The following is a 12,357-nucleotide window of genomic DNA, read 5'->3' on the forward strand; positions in this document are numbered from 1 at the left end:
GCCCCAGCATGGGCAGAAGTGTTTAGATTGGGGAGAGGAAGGAAAGTCCACCTCATTGTGGACGATGAACCTCCCCGGGTGGATGCTGTTGGGGAAGGCCAGGCTGGAGGTCATTTCTCAGGTGTCTGCAAAGGCAGCTCAGAAGAACCAGTTCACCTGGAGGGCATTCCAGTCCCTGTCGTACATGGACTTGTATTTTGTGTTGGCCAGTTTGATGACCACCAGAGCGTGGGGCTCCTGGGCCAGCAGTGTAGCCACAGCAGCTCGAATCCCCAATTTCATGGGCCACCAGTTGTCATGAGGCTGCTGGTATGTGGAGGGAACGCAGGGGCCAGCTGTGCACACTAGTGCAGCACTATACCCTGAGTGGTGTCCATGGCCATTGGAGGACCCATCTGATGCATGGTATGTAATTCCACTAGCTTCAGGGCTGCATGGGAGGATGAGAAAGGAGGGGACGGGTTTGTTTTTTTTTTTCAGAGCTGTGTGCTCTGAAGTTTTACAGGTAAAAGTTCCAGTCTCGAATTATTTTCTGGAGCATAGGTATCCTGCCCTTGACTCAGGGCTGGTCATCCAGAACAACATCACTTTGGCCACGTCGATTGTCTCCAGGATGGCCGGGTCACCAACTAAGTCTTAGTATACTATCTTACTGGTTTTTCTGGATCTAGAGGGGAAAAGTCTCGTTCTTTCCTGCAAGACTGACATGGGAGGATGAGTCGTCTTGCCTCCTTGTTGGAGGAGCCCACTGCTGCTGGGGCCACCAAAGAGGGATTGAAAATGAAGCTGAACGGTAGGGGGCAGAAGTGGATTGAAAATGAAGCTGAACGGTAGGGGGCAGAAGTGGGCAGTGAAGAGAAACAGACTAGATGACCAGTGAGAGCAATGGAAGCCAGATCTGCTGCTTAACTCATCAGTCACCTGGGCTAATCAACTCCTTTCCTGCCTAAGCTGTCCTGTGTTTTCAGTTGTTTACAAGACGAGTCTTGAATGGATACAAACACTGACAGAAATGAACCCCTAGAGACAGGCAGTGAGGACGGTGTGGGGAGGGGGCTGACGGTAAAGGGAAAAAGTGCTAAAGATATTAGGGGGTTGGGCCCAGAGTGACTGTTCTTTTCAAACTTTTTTTGTGAAAACAGGAAAACTTGACCTATATGATTAACTGCCTCTGCTCACAAATCAGTGGCAGACATTGGCTGCAGAATAATCCAAACTTTCTTGCCTGGTTCTCTCCAAGAACAACTCTCTGCTCCACTTTGGCTGACTGCCTGCTGCCTTCCAGACACCCACATCCACCTCTCCTACAGGCCTTTGAGTCTCTTCCCACCCACCCCTCCCAATCCTCTTGCTCTTCTACACTAATCTCAAACACCCAGGCTCAGCTTTCTCATCTCCTACAGAAAATCTCCCCTGAATTTGCCAACCTTATTTTAAACTCTAGCAATGCTTTCTCTGTATTGTTCACTTAACATTAGGTAATACCTGGTGTTGGTCACTATTTCTGGAAATGTCCTGTCCTTGTTGTGTCCCTTGGGAGCAGAAGATGCAAGGCCACATGAGGTCTAGGCTGAGAAATTGTACAAGATCACTTGCATCACATTCTGTTGACCAAAGCATGTCATAAGGCCAGCCCAAATTCAGCATGAGGAAATAGCCTGTCCATCTTGATAGAAGCAGCTGTAAGGAATTTGGCCATTTTTTCTGTTGCAACGTATCACAATAGGTTAGTTGGTGATAGCAAGTTCCCCTTCTTTTGAGGGTGTGTGTGTGTGGTTATTCTAGTTCTATTTTTATTTTTTAAAAAGTTTTAAAATTGAATTCTAGTTTATAATGTATTAGTTTCAGGTATAGAACATAATCATTCAATATTTTTATAAATTGTACTCCATTTAAGGTTATTAAAATGGCTGTATTCGTCTGTGCTATGCAGTATATCCTTGTTGCTTATTTATATTTAGTAGTTTGGTTCTCTTAATCCCATACCCCTATTTTTCCCTTCCCCATTCACCTCCCTCACTGATAACCACTACTTTGGTCTCTATATCTGTGAGTCTGTTTCTGTGGGTTTTTTTTTCCCCACCTTTGGCTGTGTCATGTGGCTTGTAAGATCTTAATTCCCCAGCCAGGGATCAAACCTGGGCTCCAACAATGAAATTGCCGTCTTAATCACTGGATCGCCAGAGAATTCTTGTGTTTTGTTATATACATTCTTATCATTAATAAAGGCAATCCTTTATGCCTTCTCCCAGGACTGATGCTGAAGCTGAAACTCCAATACTTTGGCCACCTGATGTGAGGGACTGACTCATTTGAAAAGACTCTGATGCTGGGAAAGATTGAAGGTGGGAGGAGAAGGGGATGACAGAGGATGAGATGGTTGGATAGCATCACCGACTCAATAGACATGAGTTTGAGTAAACTCCGGGAGTTGGTGATGGACAGGGAGGCCTGGCGTGCTGCGGTTCATGGGGTCACAAAGAGTTGGACACGACTGAGCAACTGAACTGAACTGATTGTGCAAAGCAGCTGTCAGTCACACTACATCATTCTCTCCTCACTTCCAGAAGGGGACAGCACTTGCTTCACAGAGAACGCAAAGACCATTGTCCCTGCTGTCTCTGCTTCAAGCCACCTTATCAGAAAACTGCATCTGTACCCAGGCTCACCTCCAGAAGAGGGGTGATCCCTCCCTACCCCACCAAACCCTTTATATCCTTGCTGATTCCTCTTCATCAGTTTCTGTTTATTGCCCTGCTCAGACTGGCTCCTACTCTGAGCACACCACTGAAAGGGCTCCGGACAGTGCTGCTTATGAACACAATTACCAAATCCAGAGTTCACTTAGTGCTTGTTTTACTTGACCATGACATTCCTTCTTGAAACTTGCATGCGCCCTTGGCTTCCTGGACCCCATGGTGTTCTCCACTTACCTCACTGCCCACTCTTTGTCGATCTCCTTCGTGGGCTCCTCTTTCTCCTCATGTACCTAAATAGTCTAGAAAAGGTTTTTCTTGGTTAAAAATTAAATAATTACAAGACTATCTCAAGAGTTAACAGAGAACAATAATGCAACAAACACCTGTCTTCACCACCCAATTTAAGAAAAATGGATTATAATTACTCTAAAGTCTTTATCTCTAATCCTGTCCCTTTCCTGGCCCCTCAGAGGAAACCACTACCTTGGAATGGGTGTTTATCATTTATATGATATTTTTTGTAATCTTACCATATATATTTGCATTAACACACAGGGGTTGTTTTTTTCATGTTTTTAAACTTTATATAAAATGAAATCATATTGAAATACTCTTCTACACTTGCTTTTTTCACTCATTATCCTGAGAATTATTATTTATTGTGGATAGCTATAATTCATTCATTTTCACATGTGTAGTGTTCAATTTTGTGAATTACCATATAGAGTTAGGAAAACTGGATATCCACGTGTGAAAAAATTAGACCCCTATACCAGCAGTCCCCAACCATTTTTGGCACCAGAGACCAGTTTCGTGGAAGACAATTTTTCTGTGGCCAGTGGTGGTGCGGAGTGGGGGATGGTTTGGGGATGATTCAAGTGCATTTTACAGCTATTATTATTACATCGCTTCTACCTCAGGTCATCAGGCATTAGATCCCAGAGGCTGAGGACTCCTGCCTTATTCCATACACAAAAGTTAACTTGGAACAGATTGCAGACTTAAATGTAAGATCTGAAACAATAGACTCATAGAAGAAAACAGGGAAAACTCCTTTGACGTTGGTCTTGGCTGTGATTTTCTGGGTATTTCACCAAAATCCAAGGCAAGAAAAGCAAAAACAAATGGGACTACCTCAAGCTAAAAGCTTCTTCACAGCAAAGGAAACAAAATGAAAAGGTAACCTACAGAATGGGAGAAAATATTTATAAACTATATACCTGATAAATCAATTAATATCTAAAATATATTAGGAATCCATATGACTCAATGACAAAGAAACACCTCAATTTAAATATTGGCAAAGGACATGAATAGATGTTTTCCCAGAGAAGACATGCAAATGGCCAACAGGAATATGAAAATGTGCTTAATATCCCTAATCATCAGGGAAACGCAAATCAGGACCACAATGATACATCACTTCATACCTGTTAGGATGGCCATAATCAAAATGATAAGAGATGACAGGTGATGGTGAGATTGTGGAGAAAAGAGCATCTGTGTGTACTGATAGTGGGAAAAGGTGACTATGAGAGGGGATGAATGTGTTAATTAGCTTAATTGTAATCATTTCACAGTGTATACCTATATTAAACCACTGTGTGGTGCACCTTAAAAAAACACTGTACAACCTAAATATTTACAATTTTTGTCAGTTATACCTCAGTAAAGCTGAGGGGGAAGAATTTTAAAAACAGTTTAATGTTAGAATGACAAATTCAAGTCAAAGCTGCTAACAAGAGCAAAAAATGAAGAAACTGAAAAGCAGCCAAAAGTAAACGGGAAAGTGGGCTGGAAGGCCGCAAAAAAATGTGAAGAACAGATAATAGATCTAAGTCATAAGCATGTGTGGCTCTGATTTTAGTTACCCCTATTACTAGCAGCACCTTATGGTTGAGTTAAATATGACTCAAATAAGATCCCTTGCTCATTAATCTGGTATTGGATTTCCTATTAGTTTAGTGTTGAATTCAGAGGTTACCAAATTAGTGTAGAAGAATCTCACCCAATCATGGGTTTCTCCAAAGAAAATTCTTGCTTTTGCCAAAATTTAGGCTAATAACATCCTGCTGCTGCTGCTAAGTCGCTTCAGTCGTGTCCGACCCTGTGTGACCCCATAGACGGCAGCCCACCGGGTTCCCCCGTCCCTGGGATTCTCCAGGCAAGAATGCTGGAGTGGGTTGCCATTTCCTCCTCCAATGCATGAAAGTGAAAAGTGAAAGTGAAGTCACTCAGTCGTGCTGGACTCTTGGCGACCCCGTGGACTGCAGCCCACCAGGCTCCTCCATCCATGGGATTTTCCAAGCAAGAGTACTGGAGCGGGTTGCCATTGCCTTCTCCTAAAGCATGTTAAATTAACACAGCTTGAGATTTTTCAGCCCACTCTGGTTTTGTGAGTTTTGGCTGCACATCTTCCTGAGGGCTGACTTGAGGGTGTAAATTATCCAGAGTTTTTTCTATTCACTCTGGATTATGGTCCAAGACAGTCAAATTCTTTAAATCCTCTTCTTGAGTGTGGGGTGGTGGTCTCCAGTTCACACAGTACGAGGATGTAGAACTTTGAGACTCTGGCTTTATGCCAAGTGGACAATTGCCTGTTTGATTCACCCCACTGTCAAAGGCCTTGGGGGTTTGTTGCCTGCTTTTACTTTTCTGAACACCAAATCTCAGATTCCTTGAGCTTGGCAAATGCTCTCAAAGGGAAAGCAGTCTTCAGTGTATCACTCTCTGAGTTTCTAGTTTCATTTAGTTTTGCGCTCTGAGAATTCCTTTAATAATAATCAGTGCATTTAAAGATATTAAATTTTTTGTCTTAAAATTTGGGCTTATTGAGGTATAATTTACATACAATCAAATTTACTCTTTAGTATCATAACTGTGCATTTTGATAGACATGTAGTTACATAACCACAAATGCACTCAAGATATAAAACATTTACATGACCCCCAGAACTTGCCTCATGACCCTTTGTACTCCCCTCCCCCTGATAATCATTGCTGTATCTCTGTTTAAAATAGCTTTCTTATTTTTTAAAAAATATTTATTTGGCTGCGCCAGGTCTTAGTTGTGGCACTCGGGATCTTCGATCTCTGGTTTTGACATGCGGAATCTTAGTTGCGGCATGTGGAATCTAGTTTCCTGACCAGGGGTTGAACCTGGGCCTCTTGCGTTGGGAGCATGGAGTCTTAGCCACTGGACCCCCAAGGAAGTCACTTAAATGCATTCTCATTTAGAATTTTAATATATCTTCAGTAAACTAATCTTTACTGTTACACAGTAAACCCATGATTCCTAGAAATTTCCTTTTTCTTAAAGTCTGTTTTTCTTCCTTATATTTCTGTAGTTAAGCCAGATTTTTTTGGTTACCTGACATATTTGTTTTGCCTGACATATTTTTTCTTTCTTTCACTCCAGCCTTTCCGTATTCTTATGCTTCATGTGGGTCTCTTGTAAACCAAACATTATTGTGTTAGTTTCAGGTGTATAGCAAAGTGATCAGTTATATGTATATCTGTCTATTCTTTTTATCTTTCCTTATAAGTTATTATAAAATATTGAGTATAGTTTCCTGTGCTATACAGGAAGTCCTTGATGGTCATCTATTTTATACATAGTAGTGTGTATATGTTAATCCCAAATTCCTAATTTACCCCTCCCCCTCATAATATTTTAAAGCAAATTCCAGACATCAGGTTTTATTGAGAAGCATAGATTTTATCTGGAAGCATTTGTTATTTTGAAGAAAATTCCAAACATTTTATTACTTTATCTGGACACGTTTCAATATACGTATACTGCATGTACTTACATATATACCACACTTCGTGTGTTTAGAGTACTATGCATTTGTAGTGTATACTTCAGTACACACTAAGAATATCTTAAAAAAAAAACAGTGCTATTTATCAGACTTTAAAATTTTACCAGTCCTTTCTTTTTGGGGGGCCACACTTTGCGGCTTGGGGGATCTGAGTTCCTCAATCCATGTCCCCTGGGATGAAAGCTCAGAATTCTAACCACTGGACCACAAAAGAATTCCCTTACTGATCTTTTATTTTCAATATATGTTTATTTATTTGGCTGTGATGGGTCTTAGTTGCAGCACCCAGGATCTTTAATCTTCATTGCTGGATGTGGGCTGTTTAGTTGTGGCATGTGAAGTCTCAGTTGCTTCATGGGAGATCTAGTTCCTTAATCAGGGATCAAACCCAGGCCCCCAGCATTGGGAGAATCTTAGCCACTGGACCACCAGGGAAGTCCTCCCTTACTGATCTTTTTAAAGAAATCTTCATATCATCAAATATTACTCTTTAATAAAATTTCTATGATATTTTTTAAAAGAACAGTTTTTGGTTGACAATAATGTTGAGAGAGAGAGACGGTGATTTCCCATATACCCGCTGCACCCACACAGGCATAGCCTTGCCCTTTAACAATGTTGCTCACCAGGATGGTACATTTTTTACCAAACCCGTATTGACCATCATAACCATCCAAAGACTATGGTTTACCCTGAGGTTCAATCTTGGTGTTGTACATTCTTTGAATTTGGACAAATGTATAAGGATACACATCCATCATTATAACACCATATAGAATATTTGAACTGCCCTAAAAATCCTCTGTGCTCTGTCTATTCATCTCTGCCCACCACCCCTGCCCCCAGAAGCCTGTGATCTTTTTATTATCTCCATAGTTTGTGCCCTTCCCAGAATGTCATAAAGTTGGAATCAATAGTATACAGCTGCCTCAGATTGGCTTCCTTCACTTCACAATATATCTTTAAGGTTCTCTCATGTTTTTTCATGGCTTGATAACTTTTTTAAACTGTGGAATCATATTCCATGGTCTGGATGTACCACAGATTATTTATCCATTTACTTTCTGAAAGACTTCTTGTTTACTTCCCAAGCTTTGGCAGTTATGAATAAAGCGACTATAAATATCAGTGTGCAGGATTTTGTGTCATCTTAGGTTTTCAACTCCTTTGAATAAATACCAAGGAGTGCAATAACTGGATCTTATGATAAGAGTATATTTAGATTTGTAAGACCCACCAAACTATCTTCCCAAGTGGCTGTATATTTTTATTCCCACCAGCAATGTGAGAAAAAGTTCCTGTTGCTTCACATCCCTGCCAGCATTTGGTGCTGTCAGTGTTTGGAATTTTGACCATTCTAATAGATGTGTTCAGTTCACTTCAGTTCAGTTCAGTTGCTCAGTCGTGTCCAACTCTTTGCGACCCCATGAATCACAGCACGCCAGGCCTCCCTGTCCATCACCAACTCCTGCAGTTTATTCAAACTCATGTCCATTAAGTCAGTGATGCCATCCAACCATCTCGTCCTCTGTCGTACCCTTCTCCTCCTGCCCCCAATCCCTCCCAGCATCAGAGTCTTTTCCAGTGAATCAACCCTTTGCATGAGGTCGCCAAAGTATTGGAGTTTCAGCTTCAGCATTATTTCTTCCAATGAACACCCAGGACTGATCTCCTCTAGAATGGACTGGTTGGATCTCCTTGCAGTCCAAGGGACTCTCAAGAGTCTTCTCCAACACCACAGTTCAAAAGCATCAATTCTTTGGCGTTCAGTTTTCTTCACAGTCCAACTCTCACATCCATACATGACCACTGGAAAAACCATAGCCTGTGTAGTGGTGTCAAATGTTGTTTGAATTTGCATTTCCCTGGTAACATATGACACGGAACATCATTTCATATACTTATTTGCCATCTATATATCTTCTTTGGTGAGGTATTTGGCCCATTTTAAAAACTGGATTGCTTTTGCGTGGCATGTGGGATGTTAGTTCCCTGATCAGGGATTGAATCTACACCCTCTCCAGTGGAAGCACGGAGTCTTAAGCACTGGACCACGAGGAAAATCTGGATTGTTTTCTTATTGCTGAATTATGAGTTCTTCATATACTTTGGATAAAAGTTGCTTTATCAGGATATGTCTTTTGCAAATATTTACCCGAGTCTGACTTATTTTCTGTTAATAATTTCCTTGTCATTGTGTTGTGCAGAGCAGAAGTTTTTAATTTTTTAAAAATACTTTTTTTGATTTATTTTTTACTGTGCTGAGTTTTTGTTGCTGTGCAGGCATTTTCTGTAGTTGCAGCAAGCAGGGGCTACTCTCTACTTGCAGAGCATGGGCTTCTCATTAGGTGGCTTCTCTTGTGCAGAGCATGGGCTCTAGAGTGTGTGGGTTTCAGTAGTTGTGGCAGTAGTAGTAGTGGTAGTTGAGCTCAGTAGTTTCAACTCCTGGGCTCTAGAACACAGGCTCACTGGTTGTGCACGGGCTTTGTTGCTCTGAGGCCTGTAGGATCTTCCCAGACCAGGGATCGAACCTGTGTCTCCTGCACTGGCAGGCAGGTTCTTTACCACTGAACCACTCAGAAGTTTTTAATTTTAATGAACTCCAACTTATCAATTATTTCTTTCATGGATCATGTCTTTGACAGTGTTTAAAAAGGATCCACCATACTTGAAGTGGGCTTCCCTGGTAGCTCAGACAGTAAAGAGAGACCTGGATTTGGTCCCTGGGTCAGGAAGATCCCCTGGAGAAGGGAATGGCTACCCACCTCATTATTTCTGCCTGGAGAATTCCAAGGACAGAGGAGCCTGGCGGGCTACAGTCCATGGGGTTGCAAAGAGTCAGACATGACTGAATGACTAACTCTTTCACTTTTCATACCCAAACTAGTCATATTTTTTCCTAGTTATCTTCTAGGAATTTTACATTTAGGTATAATCCATTCTGAGTTAATTTTTGTGGAAAGTGTAAGATCTGTGTCTAGAGTCTTTTTCTTTTCCTGAGACTGTCCAGTTGTTCCAGCGCTATTTGTTGAAGAAACTATCTTTGCTCCATTGTATTTCTTTTGCTCCTTTGTCAAAGATCAGACTATATTTATGGGGATCTATTTCTGGGTTCTCCATTCTGTTCCACTGATCTATTTGTCAGTTCTCTCGCCAATGCCACACTATCTTCATGAGTATATATCTTAAAGATGGGTAGGGTCAGTCCTCCAGCTTTGTTCTTCTCCTCTGAATAATTGTTGGTTATTCTGGGTCTTTTGCCTCTCCATATAAGCTTTATTTTTTTTAAATTTTTAATTGGAGGATAATTGCTTTACAATGTTGGTTTCTACCATCCAACATGAATCAGCCATAAGTGTACATATATCCCCTCCCTCTGGAACCTCCCTCCTACCCCCCACCCCATCCCATCGCTCTAGGTTGTCACAGAGCACTGGATTGAGATCCCTGTGATATAGCAACTTCCCGCTAGTTACCTGATTTATAGATGGTAATGTGTATGTTTCAATACTACTCTCTCAATTTGTCCCACCCTCTTTTTCCCTCACTATGTCCACAAGTCTGTTCTCTGTGTCCCATAAACTTTAGAATAAGTTTGTCACTGTCTATAAAATAACTTTCTTGAATTTTGATTGGTTGCATTGAATCTGTAGAACAAGCTGGAAAGAAATGACATATTGGCAACATTGATTCTTCCTGTCCATGAACATGAAATATTTCTCCATTTATTTATTTCTTTGACTTCATCAGAGTTTTGTAATTTTTCTCATAAAGCTCTTGTATATATGCTATTCGATTTATACCTAAGTATTTCATTTTGGGTGTTGCTATTATCAGTGGTAATGTTTTTGTTTTTTTTCTAAATTCTGTTTTTTCATTGTTAGTATATAAGAAAGCAATTGAATTTATGTTAAATGTATAATTTGTAACCTTGCTACAGTCATTTATTTTTATTTTTTTTTTAATTTTTTTTTTTACATCCAATAATCTCACAACATTATATATGTGCGTTTATTTGTATAAAGATATAAAATTAATTTAAAAATGTCAAGTCCACACTCCTTGGCTGAACATACTTAAAATAATATTCCACAAATTATCTCTGTATTTTTTTTTAATTATTTTATTTTATTTTATTTTATTTTTTTTTTTGTGACTTTCTCAAAATTTATTTATTTATTTTTTTTTTATAATTTTTTTTTTCTTTACAGTTAAAAGTATTTTTATTAAAAAAGCACAAATGCAAAGAAATGAACAGAGGAAAATTTATGCGTCGAACCTAGACTGGTCACTTATGATAATATACATGCTACAATTCCATTCTCCCCAATCATTCCACCTTCACCCTCTCCCACAGAGTCCCAAAGACTGTTCTAAATGCCTATGTCTCTTTTGCAGTCTCTTATACAGGGTTCAGGTTACCATTTTTCTAAATTCCATATATATGCGTTAATATACAGTATTGATGTTCTTCTTTCTGGCTTACTTCACTCTGTATAATTGGCTCCAATTTCATCCACCTCATTAAAACTGATTCAAATGCATTCTTTTTGATGGCTGAGAAATACTCCATTGTGTATATGTACCAAAGCTTTCTTATCCATTCATCTGCAGATGGACATCTAGGTTGCTTCCATGTCCTGGCTATTATAAACAGTGCTGCAATGAACATTGGAGTACATGTGTCTCTTTCATTTCTGGTTTCCTCGGTGTGTATGCCCAGGAGTGCGATCGCTGGATCATTTATTAGTTCTAGGATTTTTTTTGTTTTGTCAAGTCTTTCAGATTTTCTACATAGATAATCATGTCATCTGCAAGCAAAGACAGTTTTATGTCATCCTTCCCAATCTGAAAACTTTTATTTCCTTCTCTTCCCGTATTGCATTATCAAGGACTTCTATTTCATGGTGTGGAAACAGAGTGGTGAGAGGGGACATCCTTGCCTTGTACCTGATCTTGGTGGGAAAGATTCAAGTTTCTCTCCATTAAGTATGATGTTGTTATTGTTTTGTTTCTGAGTCATGTCCAACTCTTTTGTGATTGCATGGACTGTAACCCACCAGGTTTCTCTGTCCATGGGATGTCCCAGGCAAGAATACTGGAGTGGGTTGTTATTTCCTTCTCCAGGAGATTTTCCTGACCCAGGGATCAAACTCACATCTCCTGTGAATTCTTTACTGCTGAACCATCAGGGAAGCCCAAGTATAATGTTAGGTGTTGGTTTTTTGGTAAATATTCTTTATCACATCGAGAAAGTTCCATTCTATTTCTAGTTTACTTAGAGGCTTTTTTTTTTTTTAATCATGAATGGTTGTGGGATTTGGTCAGATGCATGTCTGTTCATGAGGCCTGTAGTTTTCTTGTAACGTCTTTGTCTATTTTGGTATTTAGTAAATGCTGGTCTCATAGAACGAATTAGGGAATATTTTCTCTGCTTCTATCCTCTGAAAAAGATTGTAGAAAATTGACATAATTCCTTACTTAAATGTTTGGTAAGAATTTACCAGTGAACCCATCTGGACTTAGTGTTTTCTGTTTTAGAAGGTAACTAATTGTCAAGTCAATTTCTTTAATAGATATAGGCCTATTAAGATTGTCTATTTTTTTCTTATTGGAGTTTTGGCAGATTGTGTATTTCAAGGAATTGGTCCATTTCATCTAGGTTAACAAATTTGTGGAGACAGAGTTTCCTTTATTATCCTTTTAATGTCTATGTGATCTGTAGTGATATCCCCACTTTTACTTCTAATGTTAGTAATTTTTAGTAATTTCATTTTTTCTTAATTTTTTTCTTAGTAGTCTGCCTAGAGTATTGTCAATTTTATTGATCTTTT

Source organism: Moschus berezovskii, chromosome 27 (genome assembly GCF_049115385.1).
Source record: "Moschus berezovskii isolate FMDL1 chromosome 27, NW_MosBer_1.0, whole genome shotgun sequence".
NCBI lineage: Eukaryota > Metazoa > Chordata > Mammalia > Artiodactyla > Moschidae > Moschus > Moschus berezovskii.